Below are 13,696 nucleotides of genomic sequence, written 5' to 3'. Positions count from 1 at the left end.
TACAGTAGTAAAGTATGGTCTTGTCTGTTTCTTTGTTGAGAGATTAGCATCATCTGTGTAGGTACATGAGAGAGAAGATAAGTCAACACTGACCTGTGTGGTGTAGGGCTAGTTAGCTGTAGACCACATTATCATCTGGTTCTGCCTAGAAGAGAGGAGGGACACACACAGGTAGAGAGGTGAAGAGGGACAATTTGTGATGATGGAATGTAGACTACAGCTCGGAATCACTGCAACCATTTGTTGCAGAATAGCTGAAATGGGATGAGATACATTAAGACACTTAAACTCAAAAATGTTTACAGCATAACACATTTTCAGTGTCTACACCCTAAACACCAATGACTGCCAAAGCACGGACCACAAAACCCTCCTTTTCAAGTACTCTGACAACAGAGCCATCCTGTTCCTCAAGAAGGACCCCCCCTTTCAGCAGATCAATCATCTGTTACTCAATTCAATAACTACCTGGATGTCAACGTCTCCAAAACAAAATAATAATAACCAATGACTTTCCCAAAAACCCCACCTGTGACGGATCTATCCTCATCAACAGAGAGGCCGTTGAAATGATTCCTTCATTAAAGTGCCTCTGATTTACAATAGACCACAAGATCACCTTTGATCAAATCACCACTGAAATAACAAAGAAGACCCAGCATCTTCTGTCTGTTATCAGGCATCTGATCAACCTGTCTGTCAAACCCAAACTCCTTCTGCTACTCTACCGGAGCATCATCACCACTACTCATCTACTGAAGTATCTGCTACCACAACCTGCTCACAGTCTCACACCACAATAAATTATTAAGGATCACCAACACAGCATCTAAGCTGATTGGACTCCCCAATCAAAAGTGGTCCCTTCTTAATGAACGAGCTATCCAGAGTAAAGCCCCCCACATGATCTCCAGCCCAGACCACCCACTTCACCATTGATTTGATCTTCTCCCATCAGGTTGAAAATATCGGACTCTTTAATGTCTCACTGCAAGCTTCAGGAGAAGTTTCATCCCAGGGACAATGACAATTCTAAATAGTTCCATGTATCTTCCTCCTATGGGCAGGTGGGTGGTACTATTTCTGTACGACTGTTGTTTGTTTCCTGATGTTCCTTTTGTAGGATAATAAACCTGATTCTGATATGTGACTTCATCTATAACCCCATGCACCAGTCTGCCACATAGCCAATAGAACAACACAGATACAATTTCATCTATTAACATCATAGTGATCAGAATAGCAGCCTTACCTTGGTCTGTACATTTAGCTGGTTCCTCCTCTTGGGGACAACAGTGCTGTAAGTCACATCATCACCATTGACAGGAAATGGGTCCAGCTGTAGGGATAGTGAGCTGTAGACCACATTATCATCTGGTTCTGCCTAGAATAGAGGACGGACACACACACAGGTAGAGAGGTGAAGAGGGACAATCTGTGATGATGGAATGTAGACTACAGCTTGGAAACACACAGGAATAGGTACATAAAGGCTGGCAAGGCTGCCGGCCCAGAAGGCATCCCTACCCGCATCCTTAGAGAATACTCAGACATATTAGTCATTAAGGAGACACTCTTATCCAGAGTGACTTACAGTAGTGAGTACATACATTTGTAATAGTTTTTTTCACACTGGTCCCCAGTGGGAATCAAACCCACAACCCTGCAAACACCATGTTCTACCAACTGAGCTACACACTTCCTGGGGTCCACACAAAACATGATACATGAGATAATACAGAACATTAATAGACAAGAACAGCTCAAACACAGAACTACATACATTTTAAAAAGGCACACAGCCTACATATCAATACATACACACAAACTATCCAGGTCAAATAGGGGAGAGGCGTTGTGCCGTGAGGTGTTGCTTTTATCTGTTTTTTGAAACCAGGTTTGCTGTTCATTTGAGCAATATGAGATGGAAGGGAGTTCCATGCAATAATGTCTCTATATAATACTGTACGCTTTCTTGAATTTGTTCTGGATTTGGGGACTGTGAAAAGACCCCTGGTGGAATTTCTGGTGGGTAAGTGTGTGTGTCAGAGCTGTGTGTAAGTTGACTTTGCAAACATTCATGTTTTTTACCTGACACCCTAGACCCACTTCAATTTGCATACCGCCCCAATAGATCCACAGACGATGCAATCAACATTGCACTGCACACTGCCCTATTCCATCTGGACAAGAGGAATACCTACAGTATGTAAGAATGCTGTTCATTGACTACAGCTCAGCCTTCAACACCATAGTCCCCTCCAATTTCATCATAAAGCTCGAGGCCCTGGGTCTGAACCCCGCCCTGTGCAACTGGGTCTTGGACTTCCTGACGGGCCGCCCCCAGGTGGTGAACGTAGGAAACAACACCTCCACTACACTGATCCTCAACAAAGGGGCCCCACAAGGGTTCATGCTCACTCCCCTCCTGTACTCCCTGTTCACCCATGACTGCGTGGCCAAGCACGCATCCAACTCAATCATCAAGTTTGCAGACGACACAACAGTAGTAGGCCTGATTACCAACAATGACGAGACAGCCTACAGGGAGGAGGACTCTGGCGGAGTGGTGCCAGGAATAGAACCTCTCCCTCAACGTCAACAAAACGAAGGAGCTGATTGTGGACTTCAGGAGACAGCAGAGGGAGCACGCCCCCATCCACATCGACGTGACAGCAGTGGAGAAGGTGAGAAGCTTCAAGTTCCTCGGCGTACACATCACTGACAATTATAAATGGTCCACCCAGTGTGGTGAAGAAGGCGCAACAGCACCTCTTCAACATCAGGAGGCTGAAGAAATTTGTCTTGGCCCCTAAGACCCTCACAAACTTTTACAGATACACCATTGAGAGCATACTGTTGGGCTGCATCACCGCCTGGTATGGCAACCGCACCGCACGTAACACAAGGGCTCTCCAGAGGATGATGCGGTCTGCCCAACGCATCACCAGAGCCACACTTCCTGCCCTCCAGGACACCTACAGCACCCGATGTCACAGGAAGGCCAAAAAGATCATCAAGGACATCAACCACACGAGCCACGGCCTGTTCACCCAACTATCATCCAGAAGGCGAGGTCAGTACAGGTGCATCAAAACTGGGACCGAGAGACTGAAAAACAGCTTCTATCTCAAGTCCATCAGACTGTTAAATAGCCTTCACTAGCCGACCTCCACCCAGTACCCTGCAATGAACTTAGTCACTGTCACTAGCCTTCTACCACCCGGTTACTCAACCCTGCACCTTAGAGGCTGCTGCCTTATGTACATTGACATGGAGTCACTGGTCACTTTAATAATGGAACACTGGTCACTTTAATAATGTTTACATACTGTTTTACTCATTTCATATGTATATACTGTATTCTAGTTAATGCTATTTACATTTAAGTCATTTAGCAGACGCTCTTATCCAGAGCGACTTACATTTAGTTAGTTACATTATTTTTTGTATTAATTTTTTTATAAATTTTTTCATACTGTCCCCGTGGAATCGAACCCACAACCTGGCGTTGCAAACGCCATGCTCTACCAACTGAGCTACATCCTACTCAAATATTTCTGTATATATACTATTCTATCCTCACGTATTCTACAGATATACTAAATATTCTATCCACATACTGTCCATAATGTCTATAATGTCTATACATCCCATCACATATATATATATTTATACTCAGACTCCATTGCTTGTCCTAATATTTATCTATTTCTTAATTCCATTCTTTTATTTTTAGATCTGTGTGTATTGTTGTGAATTGTTAGATATTATTGCACTACTGGTGCTAGGAACACATGCATTTCGCTACACCCGGAATAACAACTGCTAAATGTGTGTATATAAAATAGAAATTGATTTGATTTGATAAAGACATTACAACTCAAAAATGTTTACAGCATGTGTCACAAATACACTATGTGGCCAAAAGTAAGTGGACACCTGCAAGATCATTAGTGAGGTCGGGCATTGATGTTGGCAAATTAGGCCTTGCTCGCAGTTGGCGTTCCAATTCATCCTAAAGTTGTTCTATGGGGTCGAGGTCAGGGCTCTGTGCAGGCCAGTCAAGTTCTTCCACACCAATCTCGACAAACCATTTCTGTATTGACCTCGCTTTGTGCACAGGGGCACTGTCATGATGAAACAGGAAAGGGCCTTCCCCAAACTGTTGCCACAATGTTGGAAGCACAGAATCGTCTAGAATGTCATTGTCTGCTGTAGCATTAAGATTTCCCTTCACTGGAACTAAGGGGCCTCACCTGAACCATGAAAAACAGCCCCAGGCCATTATTCTCCTCCACCAAACTTTACAGTTGGCTCCATGAATTGGGGCAGGTAGCGTTCTCCTGGCATCTGCCAAATTCAGATTTGTTCGTCGGACTGCCAGATGGTGAAGTTTGATTCATCACTTCAGAGAACGGTTTCCCTGCTCCAGAGTCCAATGTCGGCGAAGTTTACACCACTCCAGCCGACTCTTCACATTGCACATGGGGATCTTAGGCTTGTGTTCGGTTGCTCAGCCATGGAAACCCATTTCATGATGCTCCCGACGAGTTCTTGTGCTGACATTGATTCCAGAGGCAATTTGGAACTCGGTAGTGAGTGTTGCAACTGAGGACAGATGATATTTATGCGCTACACTCTTCAGCACTCGGCGGTCCCGTTCTGTGATAACAGCACTTACAGTTGACCGGGACAGCTCTAGCAGGGCAGAAATTTGACAAACTGACTTGTTGGAAAGGTGGCATCCTATGACAGTGCCACGTTGAAAGTCACTGATCTCTTCAGTACGGGTCATTCTACTGACAATGTTTGTCTATGGAGATTGCATGGCTGTGTGTTCGATTTCATACACCTGTCAGCAACGGGTGTGGCTGAAAAATTCACACATTTAAGGGGTGTCCACAAACCTATGGCCATGTAGTGTATGTGACTTCATCTATAACTTCACTAGTCTGAAACATAGCCGACAGTACCGTCCTCACAGCCGCAGACCACGTGTATGCCGTCGTGTTGGCAAGCGGTTTGCTGATGTCAACGTTGTGAACAGAGTTCCCCATGGTGGCGGTGGGGTTATGGTACGGGCAGGCATAAGCTATGGACAAGGAACACAATTGCATTTTTTCGATGGCAATTTGAATGCACAGAGATACAATGACGAGATCCTGAGGCCCATTACCGTGCCATTCATCCGCCGCCATCACCTCATGTTTCAGAATGATAATGCACGGCCCCAAGACGCAAGGATAGGTACACAATTCCTGGAATCTGAAAATGTAGTAACCTGCATACTCACCAGACATGTCAACATTGAGCATGTTTGGGATGCTCTGGATTGACGTGTATAACAGTATGTTCCAGTTCCCACCAATATCCAGCAACTTTGCACATACATTGAAGAGGAGTGGGACAACATTCCATAGGCCACAATCAACAGTCTGATCAACTCCATGTGAAGGAGATGTGTCGTGCTGCATGAGGCAAATGGTGGTCACCAGATACAGAACGGTTTTCTGATCCATGCCCCTACCTTTGTTTTGAAGGTATCTGTGACCAACAGATGCATATCTGTATTCCCAGTCATGTGACATCCATAGATTAGGGCCTAATACTTTATTTCAATTGACTGATTTGCTATAATTTATTAACTGTAAATCAGTAAAATCTTTGAAATTGTTGCATGTTGCATTTGTATTCTTGTTCAGTATATTAACATCATAGTGATCAGAATAGCAGCCTTACCTTGGTCTGTACATTTAGCTGGTTCCTCCTCTTGGGGACAACAGTGCTGTAAGTCACATCATCACCATTGGCAGGAAATGGGTCCTGCTGGTAGAAACACACAAAGGGGGTTGATGATAAAAGCTCATCATCAGTCTACATGTATGAGATACCTTTGCACATTTATATAATCCACAAGATAAGGCATGTATTTGTTTTAACAACATTGAGATATGAGCTTTCTTCCTCTCAAACAGCACAGTGTCAGTCAGGTCAAATAGGAACAGGACAGAGAAGCAACATAGGCCTACTGTGTCTGCAAAGCTGACCAGGAAATCACAACACCTTAACCACTGACCTCACTACAGATCCTATTATTAGCTCTACACTGCAAAACACTTATAGAAACTGAAATCACACTGAATATAGAGTGAACATATATACATTGTACAGTTACAATACAATGGACATTAAGCTTTAGCTGAAGGGCTAATGTGTTGTTTTAAGTGCATCTTATGTCCATGTCCTGCATTTTTCACAGACAGGGTCTTACCCACAAGGCCTTGAGTCAGATGAGAGGAACATGAGTGTAGCCTACCACTGAGGTGTTTGTTGTCTGGTCCATGGCCTTATTGTCCTCTGGAATAAAGAAAGAGAGATGCAGTATTAGAGACCTCTGAGGTACACTAGAATAATACTGAATACGTAATACGTGATTTTCCAAGATGGCGTAGTAGTGCAGTTGTGTTTTTATCGTATGTCTGTAAATAGCCTGTAAATACCCAATTTTTCTGTATTTTTCGTACATATTTCCATATCAGACTTTTCATCCTTCTACAAAATATACTTTCCTGCAACCCGCCTCACTCAATGTGGAACGGATTCTATTATTGACTTACCTTTATCTAGAATCTAGAATCTCCAGTTGAAACTAGCTAGCCAGCTAGCCAGCTAACTAGCTACTTGCTATTAGCCTCAGCTAGCGTATTTCACCCAGAACATTGGATTTTTTCTCGTCGGGATTAATTTTAATCACTGGACATTAATCACCGGATATTCGGCCAGTCTGCACAGCGCAAGTTATCGACCCAGAACATATCAGTTTTTCCGCCGGAATCACTGAATCACTGGACCTTTAACTCCGGGATTCATCGCTATCAGCTAGCTACAACAAAACGGACGCTGTGGTCTGGCTAATCATCCTGAGCTAGGCCCATCTCCCGGCTATCTACCTCTCTGTCAACCGGACGGGACCACCTAGTGTTGACACGGAGCCCCGCCGATCCTACACGACTGGTCTGCCGACGAAATCGCCTGATGTGGTTACTGACGTTAACCACGAAGATTCCATCCATCTGCTAGCCCCGGCCCGCTAGCACACGCTAGCCGTGGCCTCTTACTCACTAGTTTACCACCGGACCTTATGATAACTCAGCTATACAGCTGATGTCTGCTGGACTGTTCCTTTTACGGTACTACATCCTGTTTATGTTTAGCCTCAGCCCAAACATGGTTAGTTTATTGTTGTTTCGGTTATTTCAAATTTTACTATATCACTGTAGACCCCCAGCCTAGCTTAAACCTGCCTTAGATAGCTCCTTGCCCCTCCCCCCTATACACGCGGAGACCGACTCAATTGATGCCTCCAGCGATGCTATCTCTTTCATTGTTACCCAACGCTTAGGTTTACCTCCACTTTACTCATATCCTTCCATATCCTTGTCTGTACATAATGCCCTGAATCTTTTCTATAACACCCGGAAATATGCCCCCTTTATTCTATGTACCCAACGCACTAGAAGACCAGTTCTTAAAGCATTTAGCCGTATCCTTATTCTAGTCCTCCTCTGTTCCTCTGGTGATGTAGAGGCAACCCAGGCCCTGCAGCCCTCAGTATCACTCCTACTCCCCAGGCGCTATCATTTGATGACTTCTGTAATCGCAAAAGTCTTGGTTTCTTGCACATAAATATCAGAAGTCTACTTCCTAAGTTTGAGTTATTCACTGCGTTAGCACACTCTGCCAACCCTGATGTTCTAGCAGTGTCTGAATCCTGGCTCAGGAAGGCCACCAAAAATTCTGAAATTTCCATCCCCAACTATAAAATTTTCCGTCTAGATAGAACTGCCAAAGGGGGTGGAGTTGCAATCTACTGTAGAGATAGCCTGCAGAGCTCTATCATACTATCCAGGTCTGTGCCCAAACAGTTTGAGCTTCTACTTCTAAAAATCCACCTTTCCAGAAATAAGTCTCTCACTGTTGCCGCTTGCTACAGACCCCCTCAGCCCCCCAGCTGTGCCCTGGACACCATATGTGAATTGATTGCCCCCCATTTATCCTCAGAGTTTGTACTGCTTGGTGACCTAAATTGGGATATGCTTAATACCCCAGCCATCCTACAATCCAAGCTAGATGCCCCTCAACCTCACGCAAATTATCAACGAACCTACCAGGTACAACCTAAATCCGTAAACATGGGTACCCTCATAGATATCATCCTGACTAACATACCCTCTAAATACACCTCAGCTGTCTTCAACCAGGATCTCAGCGATCACTGCCTTATTGCCTGCGTCCGTAACGGGTCCGCGGTCAAACGACCACCCCCTCATCACTGTCAAACGCTCCCTAAAACACTTTAGCGAGCATGCCTTCCTAATTGACCTGGCCCAGGTATCCTGGATGGATATAGATCTCATTCCGTCAGTAGAGGATGCCTGGTTGTTCCTTAAAAGTAATTTCCTCTCAATCTTAAATAAACATGCCCCATTCAAAAAATACAGAACTAAGAACCGATATAGCCCCTGGTTCTCCTCAGACTTGACTGCCCTTGACCAGCACAAAAAACATCCTGTGGCGTACAGCATTAGCATCAAATAGCCCCGCGATATGCAACTTTCAGGGAAGTTAGGAACCAATATACACAAGCAGTCAGGGAAAGCAAAGGCTAACTTTTTCAAACAGAAATTTGCATCCTGTAGCACTAACTCCAAAAAGTTTTGGGACACTGTAAAGTCCATGGAGAATAAGAGCACCTCCTCCCAGCTGCCCACTGCACTGAGGCTAGGAAACACTATCACCACCGATAAATCTACAATTCGAGAATTTCAACAAGCATTTTGCTACAGCTGGCCATGCTTTCCATCTGGCTACCACTAACCCGGCCACCAACTCTGCACCCTCTGCTGCAACTTGCCCATGCCCCCCGCTTCTCCTTCACACAAATTCAGACAGCTGATGTTTTGAAAGCGCTGCAAAATCTGGACCCCTACAAATCAGCTGGGCTAGACAATCTGGACCCTTTCTTTCTAAAACTAGACGCCGAAATTGTCGCAACCCTATTACTAGTCTGTTCAACCTCTCTTTCAAAACGTCTGAGATCCCCAGAGATTGGAAAGCTGCCGCGGTCATCCCCCCTCTTCAAAGGGGGTGACACTCTAGATCCAAACTGCTACAGACCTATATCCATCCTGCCCTGCCTTCGAAAGTATTTGAAAGCCAAGTTAACAAACAGATCACCGACCATTTCGAATACCACCGTACCTTCTCCGCTATGCAATCCGGTTTCCGAGCTGGTCACGGGTGCACTTCAGCCACGCTCAAGGTCATAAACGATATTATAACCGCGATTGATAATAGACAGTACTGTGCAGCCGTCTTCATCGACCTGGCCAAGGCTTTCGACTCTGTCAACCACCGCATTCTTATTGGCAGACTAAATAGCCTTGGTTTCTCAAAGGACTGCCTCGCCTGGTTCACCAACTACTTCTCAGATAGAGTTCAGTGTGTCAAATCGGAGGGCCTGTTGTCTGGACCTATGGCAGTCTCTATGGGGGTGCCACAGGGTTCAATTCTTGGGCCGACACTTTTCTCCGTGTATATCAATGATGTCGCTCTTGCTGCTGGTGACTCTCAGATCCACCTCTCACGCAGACAACACCATTTTGTATACATCTGGCCCTTCATTGGACACTGTGTTAACAAACCTCCAAACGAGCTTCAATGCCATACAACAATCCTTCAGTAGCCTCCAACTGCTCTTAAACACTAGTAAAACTAAATGCATGCTTTTCAATCGAACGCTGCTGGCACCCGCCACCCGACTAGAATCACCACTCTCGATGGGTCTGACCTAGAGTATGTGGACAACTACAAATACCTAGGTGTCTGGTTAGACTGTAAACTCAACTTCCAGACTCACATAAAGAATCTCCAATCCAAAGTTAAATCTAGAATCGGCTTCCTATTTCGCAACAAAGCCTCCTTCACTCATGCTGCCAAACATGCCCTCGTAAAACTGACTATCCTACCGATCCTTGACTTCGGCTGATGTCATTTACAAAATAGCCTCCAACACTCTACTCAGCAAATTGGATGTAGTCTATCACAGTGCCATCCGTTTTGTCCCAAAGCCCCATACACTACCCACCACTGTGACCTGTACGCTCTTGTTGGCTGGTCCTCACTACATGTTCGTCATCAAACCCACTGGCTCCAGGCCATCTATAAATCACTGCTAGGCAAATCCCCGCCTTATCTTAGCTCATTGGTCACCATAGCAGCACCCACCCGTAGTCTGCGCTCCAGCAGGTATATCTCACTGGTCATTCCCAAAGCCAACACCTCCTTTGGCCGCCATTCCTTCCAGTTCTCTGCTGCCAATGACTGGAACGAATTGCAAAAATCTCTGAAGCTGGAGACTCTTATCTCCCTCAATAACTTTAAGCATCAGTTGTCAGAGCACCTTACCGATCACTGCACCTGTACACAGCCCATCTGAAATTAGCCCACCCAACTACCTCATCCCTATATTGTTATTTATTTTGCTCTTTTGCACCCCAGTATCTCTATTTGCACATAATCTCTTGCACATCTAGCATTCCAGTGTTAATACTATTGTAATTATTCTGCACTATAGCCTATTTATTGCCTTACCTCCATAACTTGCTACATTTGCACACACTGTATATATATTTTCTGTTGTATTTTTGACTTTATGTTTTTTTACCCCATATGTAACTCTGTGTTGTTTTTATTGCACTGCTTTGCTTTATCTTGGCCAGGTCGCAGTTGTAAATGAGAACCTGTTCTCAACTGGTTTACCTGGTTAAATAAAGGTGAAATAAAAAAATAAATAAAAATACATTAATCATAGAATAGTTATACTTTTGAGTCTCCTCCTCTTATGTCAAGATACATTGGTTATAACAGTGTAACGATCCCGGCAGTCTGAGTCGGGTCCTGTCTGTGGACTAGTTTTCTGCTCGTGATCTCCAGTTTCCCGAGGGTTCTGGAACGCTCCGGGGAGCTCTCTTGATTTCCGCACCTGCATCCCATCAGCAATCTGCACACCTGGTCCTGATCATCACCCTTCTTAGGCTCTGGCCTAACATCCATTCCCTGCCGGATCGTTAGCCATGAACAGTAGGTTTATCAGAGTATCAGTCTTAGAGCTTCTAGCGTTAGTTTTGTTGTTTTGCACCTTGTTGGTTTGTTGTTTACTTACCTCCGTTTTTGTTCCATCTGCAGTCACTCGTCCGGAACCTTCATCCAACCTCTGCCTGGTGGTCGGCGGCTGCCGAGCCATGATTGGAACAACCACTGCACCCCCAACAACTAATCAACGCCGCCCGCTCTGTTCCCTGGATTATTCAGCATCACTCTTGAATTTGTAAATAAACACTCACCTTCGTTTCAACTTACCTTGTCCTGGTCTGCTTCTGGGTTCTGGCTTTGTAACTCGTGACAAACAGGCTAATACAGTTGTCTTCAAGGAAAATATTGATTGTCTCATGAAAATATCTCCAAAATCAAACTCAGCACTTTTCCAATATAGTAAATATAGAATGAATACATTACATTACATTTACGTCATTTAGCAGACGCTATTATCCAGAGCGACTTACAAATTGGTGCATTCACCCTATTGCCAGTCGGATAACCACTTTACAATTTTTATTTTATTTTTTAGGTTATTTATTGTTTAATTTTTTAAAATCTTTTTTCTTTATTTTGTTTATTTTTATTTTTATATATATATTTTTTCTATTATTATTATTATTATTATTATTATTTTATTTTATTAGGATTACTTTATCCTATCCCAGGTATTCCTTAAAGAGGTGGGGTTTCAAATGTCTCCGGAAGGTGGTGAGTGACTCCGCTGTCCTGGCGTCGTGAGGGAGCTTGTTCCACCATTGGGGTGCCAGAGCAGCGAACAGTTTTGACTGGGCTGAGCGGGAACTATGCTTCCGCAGAGGAAGGGGAGCCAGCAGGCCAGAGGTGGATGAACGCAATGCCCTCGTTTGGGTGTAGGGACTGATCAGAGCCTGAAGGTACGGAGGTGCCATTCCCCTCACAGCTCCATAGGCAAGCACCATGGTCTTGTAACAGATGCGAGCTTCAACTAGAAGCCAGTGGAGTGTGCGGAGGAGCGGGGGTGACGTGAGAGAACTTGGGGAAGGTTGAACACCAGACGGGCTGTGGCATTCTGGATGAGTTGTAGGGGTTTAATGGCACAGGCAGGGAGCCCAGCCAACAGCGAGTTGCAGTAATCCAGACGGGAGATGACAAGTGCCTGGATTAGGACCTGTGCCGCTTCCTGTGTAAGGCAGGGTCGTACTCTCCGAATGTTGTAGAGCATGAACATGCAGGATCGGGTCACCGCCTTGATGTTAGCGGAGAACGACAGGGTGTTGTCCAGGGTCACACCAAGGCTATTCGCACTCTGGGAGGAGGACACAACGGAGTTGTCAACCGTGATGGCGAGATCATGGAACGGGCAGTCCTTCCCCGGGAGGAAGAGCAGCTCCGTCTTGCCAAGGTTCAGCTTGAGGTGGTGATCCGTCATCCATACTGATATGTCTGCCAGACATGCAGAGATGCGATTCGCCACCTGGTTATCAGAAGGGGGAAAGGAGAAGATTAGTTGTGTATCGTCAGCGTAGCAATGAGTAGGCGAGGCCATGTGAGGATATGACAGAGCCAAGTGACTTGGTGTATAGCGAGAATAGGAGAGGGCCTAGGAACTGAGCCCTGGGGGACACCAGTGGTGAGAGCACGTGGTGCGGAGACAGCTTCTCGCCACGCCACTTGGTAGGAGCGACCGGTCAGGTAGGACGCAATCCAAGAGTGAGCCGCGCCGGAGATGCCCAGCTCGGAGAGGGTGGAGAGGAGGATCTGATGGTTCACAGTATCAAAGGCAGCAGACAGGTCTAGAAGGACAAGAGCAGAGGAGAGAGAGTTAGCTTTAGCAGTGCGGAGAGCCTCCGTGACACAGAGAAGAGCAGTCTCAGTTGAATGACCAGTCCTGAAATCTGACTGGTTTGGATCAAGAAGGTCATTCTGAGAGAGAAAGCAAGAGAGTTGGCTAAAGACGGCACGCTCAATAGTTTTGGAAAGAAAAGAAAGAAGGGATACTGGTCTGTAGTTGTTGACATCAGAGGGATCGAGTGTTGGTTTTTTGAGAAGGGGTGCAACTCTCGCTCTCTTGAAGACGGAAGGGACATAGCCAGCGGTCAAGGATGAGTTGATCAGCGAATACTTACTATGCTTTCTCCACATCTTCCATGTAACTAAGACACCAGATATCACCACCACCAACATGCCCAGAGGAATCAGTAGGACTTTTAGATCTATGGAACTGATGATGAGAGACTATGTTTATTATAAAATACAGTCCATGAAATATCACAGTTAAATAGATTATTATTATTTGGTTTATGTTTTTTGTGCTAATATGACAACATGGAAACATTTGTTCAGCTCTTCACACCTTTTATGCATGAAACTTGACCATCCAAGAATAGAATGCTGCTACTTTGACAACCACAGAGATATGAGGAAATGGTAAATGTCTCTATGATGGTAAATGTCTCTATAACAGTGTCTTGGCCTTTACTCGGTGTGACATTTTTAAGGAGGGTGTTTTTGTGCCTGAAGCTCTAGTGTGAAAAACAGAAAATGTTCCCTTTCT

The 13,696-nt window shown here is 45.0% G+C and overlaps 1 long non-coding RNA gene across 2 annotated transcripts; it reads right to left on the bottom strand.

Moving 5' to 3' along the window:
• Nucleotides 1–1,325: 1,325 nt before the first annotated feature.
• LOC123485079 lies at nt 1,326–13,302 on the bottom strand. 2 transcript variants are annotated; one of them, XR_006658858.1, is made up of 4 exons: nt 13,269–13,302; nt 6,320–6,360; nt 5,743–5,829; nt 1,326–1,384 (listed from the first exon to the last, which is right to left on the bottom strand). It is a non-coding gene; the product is annotated as an uncharacterized LOC123485079 (long non-coding RNA). The 2 variants fall into 2 exon arrangements; XR_006658859.1 differs by having other exon boundaries at nt 5,743–5,826; nt 13,269–13,289.
• Nucleotides 13,303–13,696: the final 394 nt, after the last annotated feature.

This window comes from Coregonus clupeaformis, unplaced genomic scaffold (genome assembly GCF_020615455.1).
Source record: "Coregonus clupeaformis isolate EN_2021a unplaced genomic scaffold, ASM2061545v1 scaf0560, whole genome shotgun sequence".
NCBI lineage: Eukaryota > Metazoa > Chordata > Actinopteri > Salmoniformes > Salmonidae > Coregonus > Coregonus clupeaformis.
The sequence above is the reverse complement of the archived record's forward strand: the minus strand, read 5'-3'. Positions and strand labels throughout refer to the sequence as shown.